Consider the following 19628-nt stretch of genomic DNA (forward strand, 5'->3'; position numbering starts at 1 on the left):
TAAACCTATTTCTGTAGGTGATTATAATTATCATGTGGAGTGATTCACTTTTACATCAACAACAATACAGGTAGCAGTTAAATATAGAAGACGTTTAAAACATCTAACTTTAGACTACAGTTTGATACTCATTGACAAAATCTTCAGTAATTAAAAAAAAAGCAGCCAGAGAAAACTATGCCTTTCATGCAGAAATGAGCTGTGAGTAAGTGAATTCCTTCATGGATTAAAAATGTCTGCTGTTTAATTATTCAAAGTTGGCAAAGTTCACTTATGTAAAGAGAACTATAACAGAAGCAAAGACAAATAATATATGAAAATAATATTTAAAAGTCCAGAATGATGTCAAAAAGATTTAGCTTATAATTCATACTTAACTTAATTTTCTAGCCATGATGTCTTATAAACTGGTTAGTCTTTTCACCAAACTACAGCGTTTTCACTTTTCTATCGCATTTTCTTAACTTTTTTATTTTTACATTTTGCCACTTTGCAGACCACATTCTATGGGCAATATAGGTTGTTTTACAAATTAGAGAAGAACAGTTCGTTCATCGAGTTTATCTCATTATCTTTTACTGGACTATCCTGATATTTGTAAAAGTTGTCATGGTTTCCATTTCAGCTTTATGACTTGGTTGGTTATTTCTGATGTTCAAGGCCCTTTGTATGAAGAAAGGCTTTTTTACTTTCTTCTTGAATGCATATTGTCTTCATTTTCCAGTTGTATCCATGAGTATGTGACTCAGCATTGAACTGAAACAGTTACATTGTACCAACTTTGTCTATGCCTTTGACATTTCTTTCATCTAGATTAGAACCCCAAACAGACTTCTCAGTTTGAGAATAAAGTGTTTTCATTTCCTTAGCCTGAGTATTCCTTAGAAGGAGGTCTACTCCACTCCACTCCAGAAATGCTCCTTGCTGCTATTCTGTTCTCATCTGTGCAGCATACCTGCCACCTACACACACAAGGCCACACTGCTCTATCATAGATACGTACAGACTTTCCTTTTACTAGTAATTTATTTATTACATTATTTTTAGTTTTCCATATGCCTTGTGCAGTACTGACCAATTTGAAGATCATTACAAAATTTGCAAGATCTCTACACTGCTAAAGAACCATTTCCTTGAGCCACAAACCTATCACCTTGCGTAGACAATCTAGTATTTTGCTCTACTAGCACAAATCTGGGGATGTTTTTATTTTTTGCTTCACATTATGTGCAACAGGTCCACTAAATGTTTTTGAACAGCTTTTACTGTGGGACTGTTGTCTGTATTTTTTATGATTTTTTTATGCAGTTTTGTTATCTTTGTTATCTATGTACTGTAGTCTAGCCTGTGGCATCGGAAACCTTTAATGCACTTTTGCAAACATCTTTTTAAATTTCTGTTACAGACTTTGGTGCCTCTACTTAACCAAGTAATATTGAAATTTTATCTGTACAACTAGCAAAATACCCACACTTCGCAGCGGAGAAGTAGTGTGTTAAAGAGGTTATGTAAACATATATATACATGTACATATATATACATATCTACATATACACATATCTACATATATATATATACATATGTACATATATATACATATAAATATATACATATCTACATATATATACACATATATATACATATGCACATATATATATATATATATATATATATATATATATATATATATATATATATATATATATATATTTGCAGTTGGAGATCCACAAAGGGAGTAAAAACGAATCACGTATCATAAAATAGTTTTATTCCTGAGCTTTCAACCCCTGTCTGGGGTCTTCATCAGAGGATAATGCTTAGACTTACAAGAATCAAAGGCAATATATAGCAACACATTCAGTATTGGGGGGGGGGATTGGGGGGGTGAATGGCGGTGACTAAGTCAGTATGATCAAGGGGGGGGGGGGTGTATCGTTTAATTAATGTGCATATGTCCTTCTTAAGTTGGCATATGCTGGGTTTATGTCCAAGTGTCTGTTGATGGCGTTTTCATCTGATAGCCAAGACTCGGCCAACTCTCTGGCGCTTTTTGTACTGGCCTTAAATTTTACTTTTACGTTGTCCCAGTTGAATGTGTGTCCTGTCGATTTAGTATGTGCATATATCAAAGATAGTGCGTCCTTTCTTCTGACGGCGTTGCGATGTTCCTGTACACGTGTTGAGATTTTTTTTGACGTTTGTCCTATGTATACAGCTGAGCAAGAATTGCATGGAATACTATAAACTGCGTTTCGTGTTTCGGCTGTCGATTTCTTGTTTTTAGCATTAAACAGGACCATGCGCAGATTGTTGGTGGGTTTATGTGCTATTTGGATGCCCCACTTGGTCAGGGTGCGTACCGTGCCTTCTGACACATTATGGTGATACGGGAGTGAATGCCAGGTGGGGTGGGGGTTCTGATTTACGTCGATTGTATGCTGATTCCTTTGGCGTCTGCTGTGTAGACTCCGATTAATGAATGATTTTGAGTGATTTTTGTGTAAAATAACTTTATAAAGTAACATAAAAGGTTTAAATACTGGTTATCCTTTTACAGTAAAATATTACTAGTACTAGGGTGTTGTACCGTGTTAGCCATTATGAATGTAGAGAAAAGCCAAGCAAAATGACACCTTTTATTGGCTAACTAGAAAGATTACAATATGCAAGCTTTCGAGGCAACTCAGGCCCCTTCTTCAGGCAAGATGTAATACAGAAACTGAAGTTTCCTATGTTTATATACACACTCTAGGACAAGAAACAACATTGGTAAATCTTTAAATGAGAGATTTTGTATGTAAAAAATTAATAGATTCATTCAGGCTAGGGTTAATTTAGCAAGAGAGAAAAGAACAATGTATTGTCAAGATCTCTGGATAAGATAACTGTCCAACAAGGTCTTTTGAAGTTTGTAATGAGTTTTTCAAAACAATGTGGGTCTGTAGACAGGTTGTCTGTCATTCTGAGAGATGTAAACAATCCTCATATCTGGCCATAAAACTCTTGTCTTTATTCAATCCATGTTGTAAAGTATTAAATTTTAGCATGAGTTTAACTTCCCATTCTTTTCTCTCTTGCTGTGTTTTGAAATTGCCCATAAGCACTGTGACCTTAAAGTCCTTCTCACAGTGTCCATGGCTGTTGAAGTGGGCCGCCACAGGAACATCTGTGTTGCCATGTTTAATGTGGAACCTGTGTAAGTTCATTCTCTGGCGGAGTGTTTGTCCAGTTTCTCCCACATAGAGTGCAGTGTCAGGACATTTCATGCGGAAAATTAGGTAGACTACATTAGATGATCTGCAGGAAAATGATCCCTTGATGTGATGTTCGAGTCGGCAGTGTGGTATAACTATACGGTCTGTATCATAGATGTGGGCACATGTTTTGCATCTTTTCTGTAGGCATGGAGATGTGCCATTTTCTGTTGGTTCACTTAGGGAGCCTCGGACAATTAATTGTTGAAGGTTTGGTGGTTTTCTGTATGCCAGGAGGGGAGGTTCAGGAAATACATTTTTCAGTGTTTGGTCATTGTTTAGTATTGGCTGAAGTTCTTTTATAATTTTTCGAAGTGTTTCAAGATGTGGGTTGTAGGTGACAACAAGGGGGATGCGATCCTTGTTGTCTTTGTTTTTATATTCCAGAAGGTTGTCTCTGGGTATGGCAGTAGCTCTTCTTATTTGAGTGTCTGTTGTTTTCGGGGTGTAACCTTGTTTGATGAAATCTTGTCTGAGCTCCTGCAGTTGTTGATCCCGGTCTGTTGGGTCTGAGCAAATACGATTGTACCGTATTGCTTGGCTGAAAATAATGGAGCGCCTTATATGCTTGGGGTGGAAGCTATCATTTTTCAGGTAGGTCCGTCTGTCTGTCGGTTTGTGAAAAATAGAAGTTACAAGGGTGTTGTCTTTCAGTTGAACGGTGGTGTCAAGAAAGCTGACTTCTGTTTTTGAGTAATTCAGCTTCAGCTTTATGTTGGGGTGAAAACAATTATATTCATTATGAAAATGGAGGAGGTCCTTTTCACTGGCAGTCCAGATTATGAAGATGTCATCTATGTAACGGAGATACAACATTGGTTTTACGATGCACATTGACATGAAATCTTCCTCCAATTTTGCCATAAAAAGATTTGCATAGTGAGGTGCAAACCGACATCCCATTGCAGTCCCCATTTGTTGTAAGTAGCAATCCTGTCCAAAAGAGAATAGATTATGTGTCAGAGTGAATTTTATCATTTCTATTACTGACTTTGTGGGTAAATCATGTTGTTTGAGGTACATTTCACATGCCAATATGCCATCATCATGGGGGATGTTAGTGTAAAGTGCCTCAACATCCATTGTGGCCAGTAAGGTTCCCTCAGGTAAGGGGCCTAAAGCAGACAGTTTTTTTAAGAAGTCAGTGGTGTCCTGGATGTAGCTGGTTGTGTTACGGGTGAGGGGTTTAAGGATCTGCTCCACCCAACCTGAAACATTTTCTGTAAGGGAGCCAATTCCTGAGATTATAGGTCTTCCTGGGTTCCCTTCTTTGTGGATTTTAGGAAGCATGTAGAAGCTAACACGGTACAACACCCTAGTACTACAGATATACAAGACACCGAAATGTACCGCTACTACATGGAACTGAAGACCCGGTGGAAGAAACTGGCACACATGGACAGCGACATCTTCTTCTTAACTAAATGCAAAAAGGAAAATCTTATCCCGAAAGGCATCATGATAAGGAATCCAACCATTCACACTTACAATACTCGGTTTGCAGAGCAACTTTGTTTTAGGACATCTGCAAGGATAAGAAACCACTTAATCCAAATTTTCTACAACATCAAGAAGAACACGCAAAGAGAGATCCAAGACCTCATCCTGCTCCTTGGAAATGACAGGCAGGAGATGGTAAAGGAGCTCCATTGCTATTACAAAAGACTCCAGAAACTCCTTATTGTTAACAAAAAGAAAAAGCTGCATAGACTACGAGAGAAAGCTGGACACTTAATAGCAAAAAACAAAGAGCAACAGACCTGCATTGTTAATCTCTCCTCATACACACCAAATGAAGCAGAGATGTCGGTACTTACAAAGGGACTCTCATATTGTCCTGCAAAGCCCATTGACAACATCAGACTCTGCAGTGATATGGAAGAATTCTTCAGAAAACTCAGACTAAAAGAATTTTTCCACAAGAAAGAAAACAGTAACACACAGGAACCAACAACAAGCAGTTACAACAACCCCACCAATAAATCCACATGGACACCAGAAGCTGGCAGAAACTCTACCCTGGATAATTATATAGACTGCTTCCGACAGAGAGTGAAAACAGGAATCTTAAACAGGCAACAAAATCGGATAGAAAACATTACTAGGGATGAGCGGAGAGCCATATATTCACTAAGGGAAAATACAGAAATCATTATCAAACCAGCAGACAAAGGGGGTGCTTTAGTCATCATGAACACGTCAGATTACATACAGGAGGCACAAAGACAATTGTCCAATACTATGCATTATCACAAACTGCAAGAAGACCCAACAGATCTCTACAAAAAGGAACTAAAAAAAATAGTAAGTAGCTTTCCTCTTGACATCAGGGATCATGTAAACAGTTTAATTCCTGAGAACCCCAAAATGGGTTACTTCTACATGCTTCCTAAAATCCACAAAGAAGGGAACCCAGGAAGACCTATAATCTCAGGAATTGGCTCCCTTACAGAAAATGTTTCAGGTTGGGTGGAGCAGATCCTTAAACCCCTCACCCGTAACACAACCAGCTACATCCAGGACACCACTGACTTCTTAAAAAAACTGTCTGCTTTAGGCCCCTTACCTGAGGGAACCTTACTGGCCACAATGGATGTTGAGGCACTTTACACTAACATCCCCCATGATGATGGCATATTGGCATGTGAAATGTACCTCAAACAACATGATTTACCCACAAAGTCAGTAATAGAAATGATAAAATTCACTCTGACACATAATCTATTCTCTTTTGGACAGGATTGCTACTTACAACAAATGGGGATTGCAATGGGATGTCGGTTTGCACCTCACTATGCAAATCTTTTTATGGCAAAATTGGAGGAAGATTTCATGTCAATGTGCATCGTAAAACCAATGTTGTATCTCCGTTACATAGATGACATCTTCATAATCTGGACTGCCAGTGAAAAGGACCTCCTCCATTTTCATAATGAATATAATTGTTTTCACCCCAACATAAAGCTGAAGCTGAATTACTCAAAAACAGAAGTCAGCTTTCTTGACACCACCGTTCAACTGAAAGACAACACCCTTGTAACTTCTATTTTTCACAAACCGACAGACAGACGGACCTACCTGAAAAATGATAGCTTCCACCCCAAGCATATAAGGCGCTCCATTATTTTCAGTCAAGCAATACGGTACAATCGTATTTGCTCAGACCCAACAGACCGGGATCAACAACTGCAGGAGCTCAGACAAGATTTCATCAAACAAGGTTACACCCCGAAAACAACAGACACTCAAATAAGAAGAGCTACTGCCATACCCAGAGACAACCTTCTGGAATATAAAAACAAAGACAACAAGGATCGCATCCCCCTTGTTGTCACCTACAACCCACATCTTGAAACACTTCGAAAAATTATAAAAGAACTTCAGCCAATACTAAACAATGACCAAACACTGAAAAATGTATTTCCTGAACCTCCCCTCCTGGCATACAGACAACCACCAAACCTTCAACAATTAATTGTCCGAGGCTCCCTAAGTGAACCAACAGAAAATGGCACATCTCCATGCCTACAGAAAAGATGCAAAACATGTGCCCACATCTATGATACAGACCGTATAGTTATACCACACTGCCGACTCGAACATCACATCAAGGGATCATTTTCCTGCAGATCATCTAATGTAGTCTACCTAATTTTCTGCATGAAATGTCCTGACACTGCACTCTATGTGGGAGAAACTGGACAAACACTCCGCCAGAGAATGAACTTACACAGGTTCCACATTAAACATGGCAACACAGATGTTCCTGTGGCGGCCCACTTCAACAGCCATGGACACTGTGAGAAGGACTTTAAGGTCACAGTGCTTATGGGCAATTTCAAAACACAGCAAGAGAGAAAAGAATGGGAAGTTAAACTCATGCTAAAATTTAATACTTTACAACATGGATTGAATAAAGACAAGAGTTTTATGGCCAGATATGAGGATTGTTTACATCTCTCAGAATGACAGACAACCTGTCTACAGACCCACATTGTTTTGAAAAACTCATTACAAACTTCAAAAGACCTTGTTGGACAGTTATCTTATCCAGAGATCTTGACAATACATTGTTCTTTTCTCTCTTGCTAAATTAACCCTAGCCTGAATGAATCTATTAATTTTTTACATACAAAATCTCTCATTTAAAGATTTACCAATGTTGTTTCTTGTCCTAGAGTGTGTATATAAACATAGGAAACTTCAGTTTCTGTATTACATCTTGCCTGAAGAAGGGGCCTGAGTTGCCTCGAAAGCTTGCATATTGTAATCTTTCTAGTTAGCCAATAAAAGGTGTCATTTTGCTTGGCTTTTCTCTACAGTAAAATATTACTAAAGAGATACAAAAAAAAGTAAAATGGATATGTTCTTTTTCTTTAAGGAGATTAAATATTACTGAAGAAAAAAAAAAAAAAACTAAAACAGCCAAATGGGGCTATGCATACGAACTTAAAAGGTTTAAATAAAACAGAAATATACACCTTTATTTTTACTTCCTTAACTTGTGGAGGGTGTATCCTGTAGCAAAGCCCTAACTTTTTTCGTGAAAGCCCGTTTCAGTCAATAAGTCTTAAAAACAGGTGTAAAGATATTGACAATAAGCTACGCAAACTCACCAAGACATGGAATCGTTTAAATCAAGTATCATTACATCTTCCTTTCTTAAAGAGAAGTAAGGCAGTACTTATGAGCTTACATATATATATATATATATATATATACAGTAATCCCTCCTCCATCGCGGGGGTTGCGTTCCAGAGCCACCCGCGAAGTAGGAAAATCCGCGAAGTAGAAACCATATGTTTATATGGTTATTTTTAGAATGTCATGCTTGGGTCACAGATTTGCGCAGAAACACAGGAGGTTGTAGAGAGACAGGAACGTTATTCAAACACTGCAAACAAACATTTGTCTCTTTTTCAAAAGTTTAAACTGTGCTCCATGACAAGACAGAGATGACAGTTCTGTCTCACAATTAAAAGAATGCAAACATATCTTCCTTTTCAAAGGAGTGCAAAGCAAGCAGTCAAAAAAAAAATCAATACGGCTTTTAAGTATGCGAAGCACCGCCGGTACAAAGCTGTTGAAGGCAGCAGCTCACACCCCCTCTGTCAGGAGCAGGAAGAGAGAGAGAGAGAGAGAGAGAGAGAGAGATAGCGAGAGACAGATAAAAAAAATCAATACGTGCCCTTTGAGCTTTTAAGTATGCGAAGCTGTGCAGCCTGTCCTTCAGGAAGCAGCTGCACACAGCCCCCCTGCTCACACCCCCCTACGTCAGCGCAAGAGAGAGAGAGAGAGAGAGAGAGAGAGAGAGAGAGAGAGAGAAAGTAAGCTGGATAGCTTTTCAGCCATCTGCCAATAGCGTCCCTTGTATGAAATCAACTGGGCAAACCAACTGAGGAAGCATGTACCAGAAATTAAAAGACCTATTGTCCGCAGAAACCCGCGAAGCAGCGAAAAATCCGCGATATATATTTAAATATGCTTACATATAAAATCCGCGATGGAGTGAAGCCGCGAAAGGCGAAGCGCGATATAGCGAGGGATCACTGTATATATATATATATAGACATAGATACATATATATATATATCTATATCTATATATATATCTATATCTATATTAAGGATCTGTTTTTTTGTGAAGCAGCCTTAACACAGCTTTTCCGCTGTTTTATAAACGAACGCCAAGGAAGGAGCCTTTTTATTAAATGCAAGGGTTCTTCGCTTCTTTTTTTTTTTCTTTTTTTACGATTGTTATAGTTCTGTTTGTATACCACGTTGTCAGTTCAGCACTCCGGTTGTAATATGACCAAGCTGTGCAAGCACACTCTTGAGAATGCAGCGTATAGTTGTACAGGAGAAAAGCAATCTTGCCTGAAATCAATGGCAACTTTTTGTAGGTCTATGAACTTAATTTAAACTTTAGGTTTACACGGTGCTTTCTTTCCGAAGTACCTGCACTCATGAATATGTCTGTATGCGTCAGGCGAAGTACTGCTTTTAAATTTTTATTAAGAAGAAATGAAAACCTTTTTAAATTGAGAGAAAATATACTAATAACAATTTATTAAGGATCTGTTTTTTTGTGAAGCTGCCTTTACTCGAGTGATCACTTCGAGCTGACTTGCTGGCTAACCATAAGCGTTACCTGGTAGGTAACCACCCATACAATCAGATTGTGAATCAGACTACGAATGCCGTGAATGTAATTACCCCAATCTACATGCTGTCAAATAAACGAACCACACGCCGTGGCGCAATTTTAGGGGCTTCGCCTCTAGCGCTGACATCCGAGGTTCGATTCCCGTAAGGGAGTGAAGTGAGCGCTTTGCACCAACGAAGTACTGCTTTTAAATTTTTATTAAGAAGAAAAGAAAACCTTTTTAAATTAAGTCTTAAAAAGAGCTGTAAAGATATTGACAATAAGCTACGCAAACCCACCAAGACATGCAATCGTTTAAATCAAGGCGCGAGGCGAAAAACACCATCCCATAATATTAGTTAACGATTAGCACATTTCTATATGTATTGTTAGCATACAATACAACTGATAATATGTTGCGCTTATTTATCTGGTGTACCGACATTTTTGCTTGTTTAACGGCTGAAATCCAACGTGGTTTGTGCCCTTCAGAATGAAAACAGTTTGCATTTATCTTTTTAATAAAAGGCGAGCTTTTAAGCCTGAGAAATCACCCCGTAAATGCACACGTTTAATTGCACATGTGTTAATATGTATGCTTACACGAACTTAAAAGGTTTAAATAAAACAGAAATATATACCTTTTATTTTTACTTCCTTAACTTGTGGAGGGTGTATCCTGTAGCAAAGCCCTAACTTTTTTCGTGAAAGCCCGTTTCAGTCAATAAGTTTTAAAAACAGGTGTAAAGATATTGACAGTAAGCTACGCAAACCCACCAAGACATGGAATCGTTTAAATCAGGGCGCGAGTCGAAAAACACCATCCCATACTATTAGTTAACGATTAAAACATTTCTATATGTATTGTAAGCATACAATACAACTGATAATATGTTGCGCTTATTTATCTGGTGTACCGACATTTTTGCGCGTTTAACGGCTGAAATCTAACGTGGTTTGTGCCCTTCAGAATGAAAACAGTTAGCATTTACCTTTTTAATAAAAGGCGAGCTTTTAAACCTGAGAAATCACCCCGTAAATGCACACGTTTAATTGCACATGTGTTAATATATATGCTTACACAGTATTAAAAGACACTCAAAAATTAACGTCATTTACCTTCGTTCCCGCGTTTGACTCGTGCTGTAAATCTCTTCCTTGTTTTCACTTCACGTGATTACGTAGGAGGCGTAATACGTGATGACGTGATATGTGACTCCACCTCCTCCATTAGAGTATATGGACAAAAAACAGGTTCCAGTTATGACCATTACGCATAGAATTTCGAAAATGAAACCTGCCTAACTTTTGAAAGTAAGCTGTAAGGAATGAGCCTGCCAAATTTCATCCTACTACCTACACGGAATGTTGGAGAATTAGTGATGAGTGAATCAGTCAGTCAACAACGTTATTTACCTTTGTTCCCGCGTTTGATAAAAGGCGAGCTTTTAAGCCTGAGAAATCACCCCGTAAATGCACACGTTTAATTGCACATGTGTTAATATATATGCTTACACAGTATTAAAAGACACTCAAAAATTAACGTCATTTACCTTCGTTCCCGCGTTTGACTCGTGCTGTAAATCTCTTCCTTGTTTTCACTTCACGTGATTACGTAGGAGGCGTAATACGTGATGACGTGATACGTGACTCCGCCTCCTCCATTAGAGTATATGGACAAAAAACAGGTTCTAGTTATGACCATTACGCGTAGAATTTCGAAATGAAACCTGCCTAACTTTTGTAATTAAGCTGTAAGGAATGAGCCTGCCAAATTTCAGCCTTCCACCTACACGGGAAGTTGGAGAATTAGTGATGAGTGAATCAGTCAGTCAGTCAGTCAGTCAGTCAGTGAGTCAGTGAGGGCTTTGCCTTTTATTAGTATAGATATATATATATATATATATATATATATATATATATATATATATATATATATGTGTGTGTGTGTGTGTGTGTGTGTGTGTGTGTGTTTGTGTGCACCTCACTTCTTACATTCAGGCATGGAAATTGAATCTAGGTCCTTGGGTCCCTGGACCCATGAAGCATTGGCCATAAACCACTGTACCACAAGACATGCACATTAAAACCTTACTATCACTCAAACAGTTTCAACTGGGAATTGATTTGCATTAATAAATCCATCACAGCTGATAGGAATTATGCAGACTACTGTGAGAGATGAAATCTCACATTAAATTGAAAGCAAGAATGCATTTACCGGTTAACATTTCAACTACTGAACTAAACATGTAGTACAATACTGTTAATAACATTAGTGAGACCAGCAGATAACTAGTTACAAGTGAAACATTCATACCCTAGAGAGTGTTGTGTGTAGTTGAAGATAGCACCCCAAAAACCTTTGAAGTGGTGCACAATTGTGTGGCCCCAATGACATGATAAAATGTGATATTAGCAAAATTAATGCAGTTCTTATCACTATCTGTGATGGTCCAGATCAATTCCATGGTCTTTGGCACCTTGAATCTAGGACTGTCGATAACAAAACTGAGGATGAGCTGATCAAGTGAGGCGACACAAGGTCAGCAACGGTAGGTGTAATGTGCTTAAATGCTTTATAAAATCAAACAATAGTCTCCCAAGTGCAGTGCGACATCAATCCCTTAAAACCAATGTCTGTCCATGAGTCAAAATCCATTAAATAATCCAACAAATAAACACAGAATAAAACCATACAGTCATTGGGCACTTTCTGCTTTCTCTCATTTTTCCACATGAACCCTTTGTCTCCCCAGATCACCACAATGGTTTTACAACCAGTGGAAACATCTGCAGCTGCTGTCCATACTTCCGAGTCCAATGTGAACTGCCACCGTCAGCATCTACCAAAACACTCCACTTTCCACTAGACTCTCCTACCGTCTTTCAGATCTCTTGGAGGGCGTGACTACCATCTGACCCCACTGATCTATAAATTCAGCAGGGGATGATCCACTCCGGAAACAGTGTTTGCTCTCTTCCCTGCAGGGCTACTGACTGCTCTTCCTCTTCTCCCTCACACTGACTCAAGCACCCGATACTGTGCTTTCACTCACAGTGCTCTCTTTTGTCTCCTCTTTTTCGATTTTCCCATGCAGGCCACCTTTTAAATTACACACTACAATCACCTGCCATAAAGTGTGAATGAGGCAGTTGACCGATCTTCTCACATTTGTTGGGCTTAAAGGGGCTGTTCTTAACTGGTTCAGGTCATATCTAATTGGTAGACACTTTTCAATGACTTTAAATTCCTCTTTTTCGTCTACTTCTCTTCTTAAATGTGGCGTTCCTCAGTGATTCATTTTGGGACCTATTTTCTTCTCTATATACCTTCACCCTATTAGAGCTATTTTTAGGAAATTTAACATTTCTTTTCACTTCTATGCTGATGATACACAGGTTTATATTCCCATCTGCAATTCTGCAATGAATCAACTGCACAACTGTCTTTTTCAACTAAGATCCTGGATGGCTAAAAATTTTCTTGATCTGAATCTAAATAAAACGGAGGTGCTTATAATGGGTCCATCAGCTAAAGCCCAAATTGGTCTTGGACTTCTTGGCTCTTTCTCTGTCTTTACCAAACCTCAAGTCCACATTCTTGGTGTTATCTTTGACAGTAACCTCTCCTCTGAGAAACAGATTAATTCTGTAGTCAAGAGTTGCTTTTTCTAACTTCGTCTTTTAGGTAAGATCAAGCCTTTTGTTATCTTCTAGGGATCTTGAGAAAGATACTCATGCTTTTATCTTTTCTCACGTTGATTACTGTAACTCGCTGTATTCTGGGATTAGCAAATCCCTGATACGCAGGTTACAGTTGGTCCAGAATGCTGCTGCTCGCTTTCTGGTTGGGGCAAGAAAGTCTGATTCTGTTTCTCCAATATCAGCTTCTTTACACTGGCTGCCTGTCAGTTTTCAAATTGATTTTAAAATCTTGTTGCTAGTTTTTAAATCTTTAAATGGGCTTTCTCCTGCATATTTATCTGAATTGTGTGCTTTACACCAGCCATCTAGAGTGCTTCGATCTTCTGGTCAGTTGTCTCTTGTTGTCCCTCGTACCAAATGTAAAACTAAGAGGGACAGGGCTTTTGCAGCTGCTGCTCCTTGCCTGTGGAACTCTTTACATCATTACATAAAGGAGTCGTCTACAATTGAACTGTTTAAACCAAGATTAAAGACTCATTTCTATTCACTTGCTTTCCGTGACCTTCAGTAATACTGGTGGTTTCCTCATTGTGATTATGTAATCTTACTTCTATTTATTATTTATTTTATTTATGTTCATTTACTTTATTTCTATTCATGTTATTTATGTTAATTGTATGTTTTTTTCTTCTTTTATTGTAAAGCACTTTGGCCACAGCATTCCTATGTTGTTTTAAATGTGCTATATAAATAAATCGACTTTGACATTTGCATGTGAATGGGCGATCAGCCAATCACCCCAATCCACCTTGGACTGACATATATGCACATTCCCACATGCACCTGCACCCGCCTGGAATCTGTACACACTGGGAGTTCCAATTTTTTAAAATGCACAGTGCCACAAACTTCCCTCATCACACATCTCCTTCCATAAGCCACCAGTTGCACAAGAGTGCTCCATACTCCACCTGACCGACTACAACTGGTGGCCAAGGTTTGTGACTTGGCCTCACTGTACTACATTAAAAGCAACTGATAAAACCCACACTAAAAACAACCCCAAGTCCCCTTGTTAAAACAAGACATTAAAAGAATGATATTTTTTAAATAACATATAATAAATAAATAGTCCATTAAAAGTTCAGTATTCAAATAAGTCCATTCTTCAGGCTTGTGTGTGTAGGTTTATAAAATAGTCAGGCATCTAATCCTCTTTTTGTCCTTTTAATCTTTGTTCCTAACCACCAAAGACACATCCCACTGCTGCCATCAAATGTGACAGTCACTCTTGGCTCCACAATCCTTGCAGCTTGAACCTGAAACCACTGATAGCAAAATCAAGGATGAGCTGGACAAATGAGGAGACAAACACACACACACAAAGTCAGCAAGGTTTGGTGTGAAGTGCTTAACTGCTTTTATTAACACCCAACAATGGTGTACCAAATGCTTTGCTCCATCAATAAATAATTAATCTCTAAAAGCCAGTGCCTCTCTGCGAGTTAAAGTACAATAAATAATCTAATAAATAAAAACAGAATAAAATCATACAGTCATCGGGTACTTTCAGCACTCTCTCTCTCTCACTGTTTCCCTCCACTCACCCAACTCCAGAGCAAAGTCAGTGGAGGCAAGGTCCCCAGCAACAGCGGCCCACAAACAACTCTCCTCTCAAATGCTTCTGTCGCCATCTGCCAGGTTGCACAGAGCACAACTCCCACGTCCTGATGCCTTAGCTGGAGTGATCTGGTCCACCCCTGGAGTGCCTCACACTTAATTCCTTCACGAGGCTTTTCCTGACCACTTCTCGGCCTTTTCCTTGAAATTTATTCTGATTCTTCAATTACCCTACATTGCTTCCATTTCATTTCTGTGTTTCTACAACCGCCAATATTCTTTTGTTTCTGATCTCCTACTCAGGCTCCCTTTTCTACCTATGGGTCTAACAAGATGCAGAGAGTCAATGGGGATCAGCAGAGGTGACTTCATGGGCATGCACAGTTAACTCACTGCCCTCATCAAACTCTCTGTGACTGTGCAGCGGAGTGGCACACCCACAAGCTCTAGCCTAGCCACAACGCTTTAATTATTTATTTTAAATGGCACAATTGCCACATACCCAGTTATACCATACTATCTATATACTTTATTTTAGAAGACCTTAAGGAAGATGAACAGGAAGCTGTACCACAGTTCTTTTGTGGGAGATATTATACTCTTGTTTTATACAGTTTAAGGTTTATTGGCTGCTAACTTTTATCAGCACAACACAGTGCACTTCAGCTACTGATATTTAATTAGATTGATAACTGGTTGCACATAATGACCCAAGATGAATAAGTGAAAGGATGGTGATACACCATACTGCAATAGTGACTTTGAGTGTTTTATCTAGATTGCAAAGATATGGCAGACTCATTAATGGGAATGATGCCTTGTCATGCATGCCACAGCAACCACTCTGTTCAATTTTTTTTATCTGCACGGGTGTCAGTAGTGGCTGCCCTAATGCAACTTAGCAGTCTGCTGCCACTGCTCTGTGTGATCCATTTGTCTTTTCTGCTAATTTAATTGTTGTATGTGAGTGGAAAACAGATTTCCATTTACACTTGTGCTAAATGTGGTCACAGTCTGTTTGCGACCAACTCCGAGTGATACGATCATAACTGGTATTTAATGTGGTCAAGTGCTGTCTAGTCACATACATTTTTTTTCAGTTATAGTATTATACAGAGTATGCCACAGAAAAGTAGCCTTCCTCTGGTGATAGTATGACAAAATATGATGACAGACTAGTTAAACAGCCACAAAAAATACATTCAGTCAAGGGATGACCGAGCTAAGAAAAATATTTTGACATCTAACATAGTGCATAGTGTGGTCGAAATAAATGCAGACTTGACAGCAGGTGGTTTTTCTCGTTAGTTCTCTTTTTATCATAAGCAGTTGGAGTCGCAGGAAGCAGGCATTCAGAGAGCGCAGTCTACCGCCAAAGGGCTCGTCTGAACCCTGAACGATAGCTTGGGGGGAGCTTAAATACTCCTTAATCTCATGATTGGTGAGACAGAAAAACATCCTTATCATCAAAATTTCAAAGTTGAGCAATAAGCCTGAGCTAAGCATTATCTATGTCCCCAAGACTGATCATAGGACAGACGCCTTGCACTTTGCAGCCTTGTGACCTTTTTCCCTGAGCCATTTCACTTTGAGGAACTTAACAGAAAAGGCAGTTTGACTCATATAGAAACCGTTTTCCTGAGCCCTTGCGTAACATATTTTTGTCAGTTCATAAATCAGGCTTTCTTTACTTGGCAGGGTTACAAGCATTGCTTTTGAAATTCAGTTACAAAACACACAGAGTACAAGGTGCTGAAGAGAACATTCTTCTTCTACAATAGTGACTAAAAGTTCTAAGAAATGTGTCAAGAAATGAGTCTTCATAAAGTATCTAAGCAGCTGTAGACTCAAAGTTGCTCAGAATGTGATGGAAATCTTCTTCCACATAATATTATTTAAATCTACTTATAGAAGTTAAGTTCTTTCATTTTCACTATAATGAAAAAAATGTACATGATTGTTTTAAGATTACCTGACAGTTGTGATATCTTTAATGAAAAAGTCAGTCTTGGGGCAGAGGGTGACCCTTCATGACACTCTTAAAAGTCACTTTGTGAACTGTCTGAATGGTAAATGGCTTTGAATGTCAGAATCCACAGGGACTAAAAAAGTGAAAATGTAACATAGATTGCATGCTTCCACTGGTACAGTGTTAAAACCCTTATAATTTTTTTTTATTATTTTAAAGGGCATTTTTCAAGTATACAATTGAGATAAAAAACATTATGTACCTTTTTATAAAGGTCTTGCAATTTAATTTCTAGATAAAACTATTTTATAACTAAAAATGACAATGTAAATTAAAACATTAAATTGTTTTTTTCCAAAGTTTGACATTACTTTTGTAAATAATCTTGAATTTTTTCAGATATTTAGTATACAGATTAATAAAGATTTGCAGAAAACCATTTGCAAGATAAACTGAAACTGAGCTGTCCATGTCTGAAGGAATGTATGCTATAAGACTGCATTTGTATTGTTTGTTTCAATCACCATGTCTTCTGTTTACTTTATCTTTAAAAATAAAACATTTTAATATTTAGAATTATCTCATACTGTGGCTATGAGCGTGGCATATACATATGTTGTTACAAATGCAGCAGAGCTGTGGGTGCTGCGTGAGTTGGATGCAAAAAAAACCCTTAGGGGTTTTCTTTTTGTTTCTGCGCTGTCACAGATTTCTTCCCAAGTATCTGCCAAAGATGGCTCAGGAGACCCAAACCAAGCTATCATATTTAGGAATACATGATTATGGTCACAGGACACCATTTAAGGAAAGAAAAGAAGTTCTCAGAGAGACTTTTTGAATCTAGGTACTGTATCTGTGTGGACTATCAGACACTGTGTAGATCATTGCAACACTGGTAGCACATTATGTAAGCAACCAGAGCTTGACAAATTGTAGAGTAAATTATGCTGACGTGGAGTGTGATCATTGTGAAACAAGTGGTCCCTGAAAGCTGTAATGGTTGGTGTATTATTCTCAATACCCTGTAGTTATCTCATGCTATGGATGGTAATGCCAGTTTTATACACTGTCACAGGAGACCACAGTTGTGAAGATGAGATCAGTGACAATATGACTGGGTGAAAAAATGTCCAAACAACTTGTGCAGGAATACCGAAGAGAAAGGGGCTGGATAAAGATCCAAAAGCAGGATGCTGCTTTTTCCAGCACCTTAAGGATACTGTCATTTTATACCAAGACTTACATAAATTTTACAGGTTTTTATTCACTTTTTATGTACCTATGAATATTTGTTGTTTACTTTTTACAGTCTTCTAGTGCCCTTGTTTTTGTATTTGAGTGACATGGCTTAATTCATCTTCTACTAGGAAGCATTTAATCCATCATGATTTTATGAGTCCTTGGCATAATTTATAGTAGAGGCCAAACAAAGGACTCTACTTGTGGATTATACTCTCAGGCTGAACACTTCTATTACCCACTGAAAATACTTAGTATGCTCAGGGAATTGTTTCTGTATCTTCTTTCTGTATATGCTGTCAGACAAATTTATTAACTAAATAGAAATGTCAAATATTTACGTTAGTCTTAAGGCAAAAAGTACAAAGCTGTAGGCTGATTATTAATGGAAAATGAAAGAAAATGAGAAAGATTTAAACATAAGATAACTCATGACTTTTTAAAAACATTTTAATGAATTTATTAAAATCAAACAACATTCCATACAAGCAAGTCAAACTTTACAAAACTAGGTTCAAGTCCAGTCAACCCCTCCCCCCCCAATAAGAAAGAGAGCTAGGCCAACAGAGTGAAACTTTAATAGTAGAAAAGATAAGTAAGTAAATAAATAGAATAAAAAAGAGGAAGAGAATCTGCTTCCTCAGTTTAATTTTTTATTTTAAATATTATTAATTAGATCCTGCCATGTTTTAAAAATGTTTTGCACAGATCCTCCGAGTGAGTATTTTATTTTTTCTAATTTTAAGTAGTATATAATATCGGTTACCCACTGACTGAAAAGAGGTGAGTTAGGATTCTTCCAGTTGAGCAAGATAAGTTTACGTGGCAATAGTGAAGTAAAGGTGATTACAATTTGTTTGTCCTTCTCCACCTTAAGCCCATCTGGAAGTACTCAATACACAGCTGTTAGTGGATTAGGAGGGATTGTCACACCAAGGCTGTCTGAAAGGCATTTAAAGATTTTGGTCCAAAATAATGTTCATTTGGTACACGCCCAAAATATATGGCCCAATGAGGCTGGAACTTGATTGTAATGTTTACAAGTTGGATCTTGCCCTGGAAACATTTTGGACAATTTTTAATGAGACAGATGCGCTCGATATATAATTTTATGTTGAATAATTGTATACTTTGTGCATATGGAGCTAGAGTGAATTCTGTGCATGGCTGCCTTCCACTCCTTTTCTGAAATGTTCAATGAGAGATCCTTTTCCCACTTTACTCTGGGATCTTTGAAAGGGAGGAACTTTAAGATGTTTTTATATATTACGGAGATGCTGTCTGAGTCTTTAAGACTGATCAATATTTTTTCCGGAGCAGAAATAGGTGGGAGGTGAGGAAAGTTGGGCAGGTTTTGTTTAACAAAGATTCTAATTTGGAGACAGTGAAAGAAATGTGTTGCTGGAAGGTTAAATTTGGACTGTAATTGTTCATAGGATGCTAAGACATTGTCTATGTACAGATCTCTAAGTGATTTAATCCCAAATGTTTTCCAGACATTGAAAGCTGTGTACGTTTGAGAGGGAGGAAAAAGGTGGTTATCGTGCAGAGGTGCCACAGATAAAAGCTTCTCTATCTTAAAGTAGTTCCTGCATTGATTCCATATTCTGAGTGAATGAAGCACAATTGGGTTATTAGCATATTGGCGATAACTTGTATTTACTAGGGTACAAAGCAAGCAATATAGAGAAGTGCTACAGGATTTTATTTCTATTGTGGACCAAGCCTGTGTATGTTTATCCATTTGTGTCAAT

Source organism: Erpetoichthys calabaricus, chromosome 4 (genome assembly GCF_900747795.2).
Source record: "Erpetoichthys calabaricus chromosome 4, fErpCal1.3, whole genome shotgun sequence".
Lineage (NCBI taxonomy): Eukaryota > Metazoa > Chordata > Cladistia > Polypteriformes > Polypteridae > Erpetoichthys > Erpetoichthys calabaricus.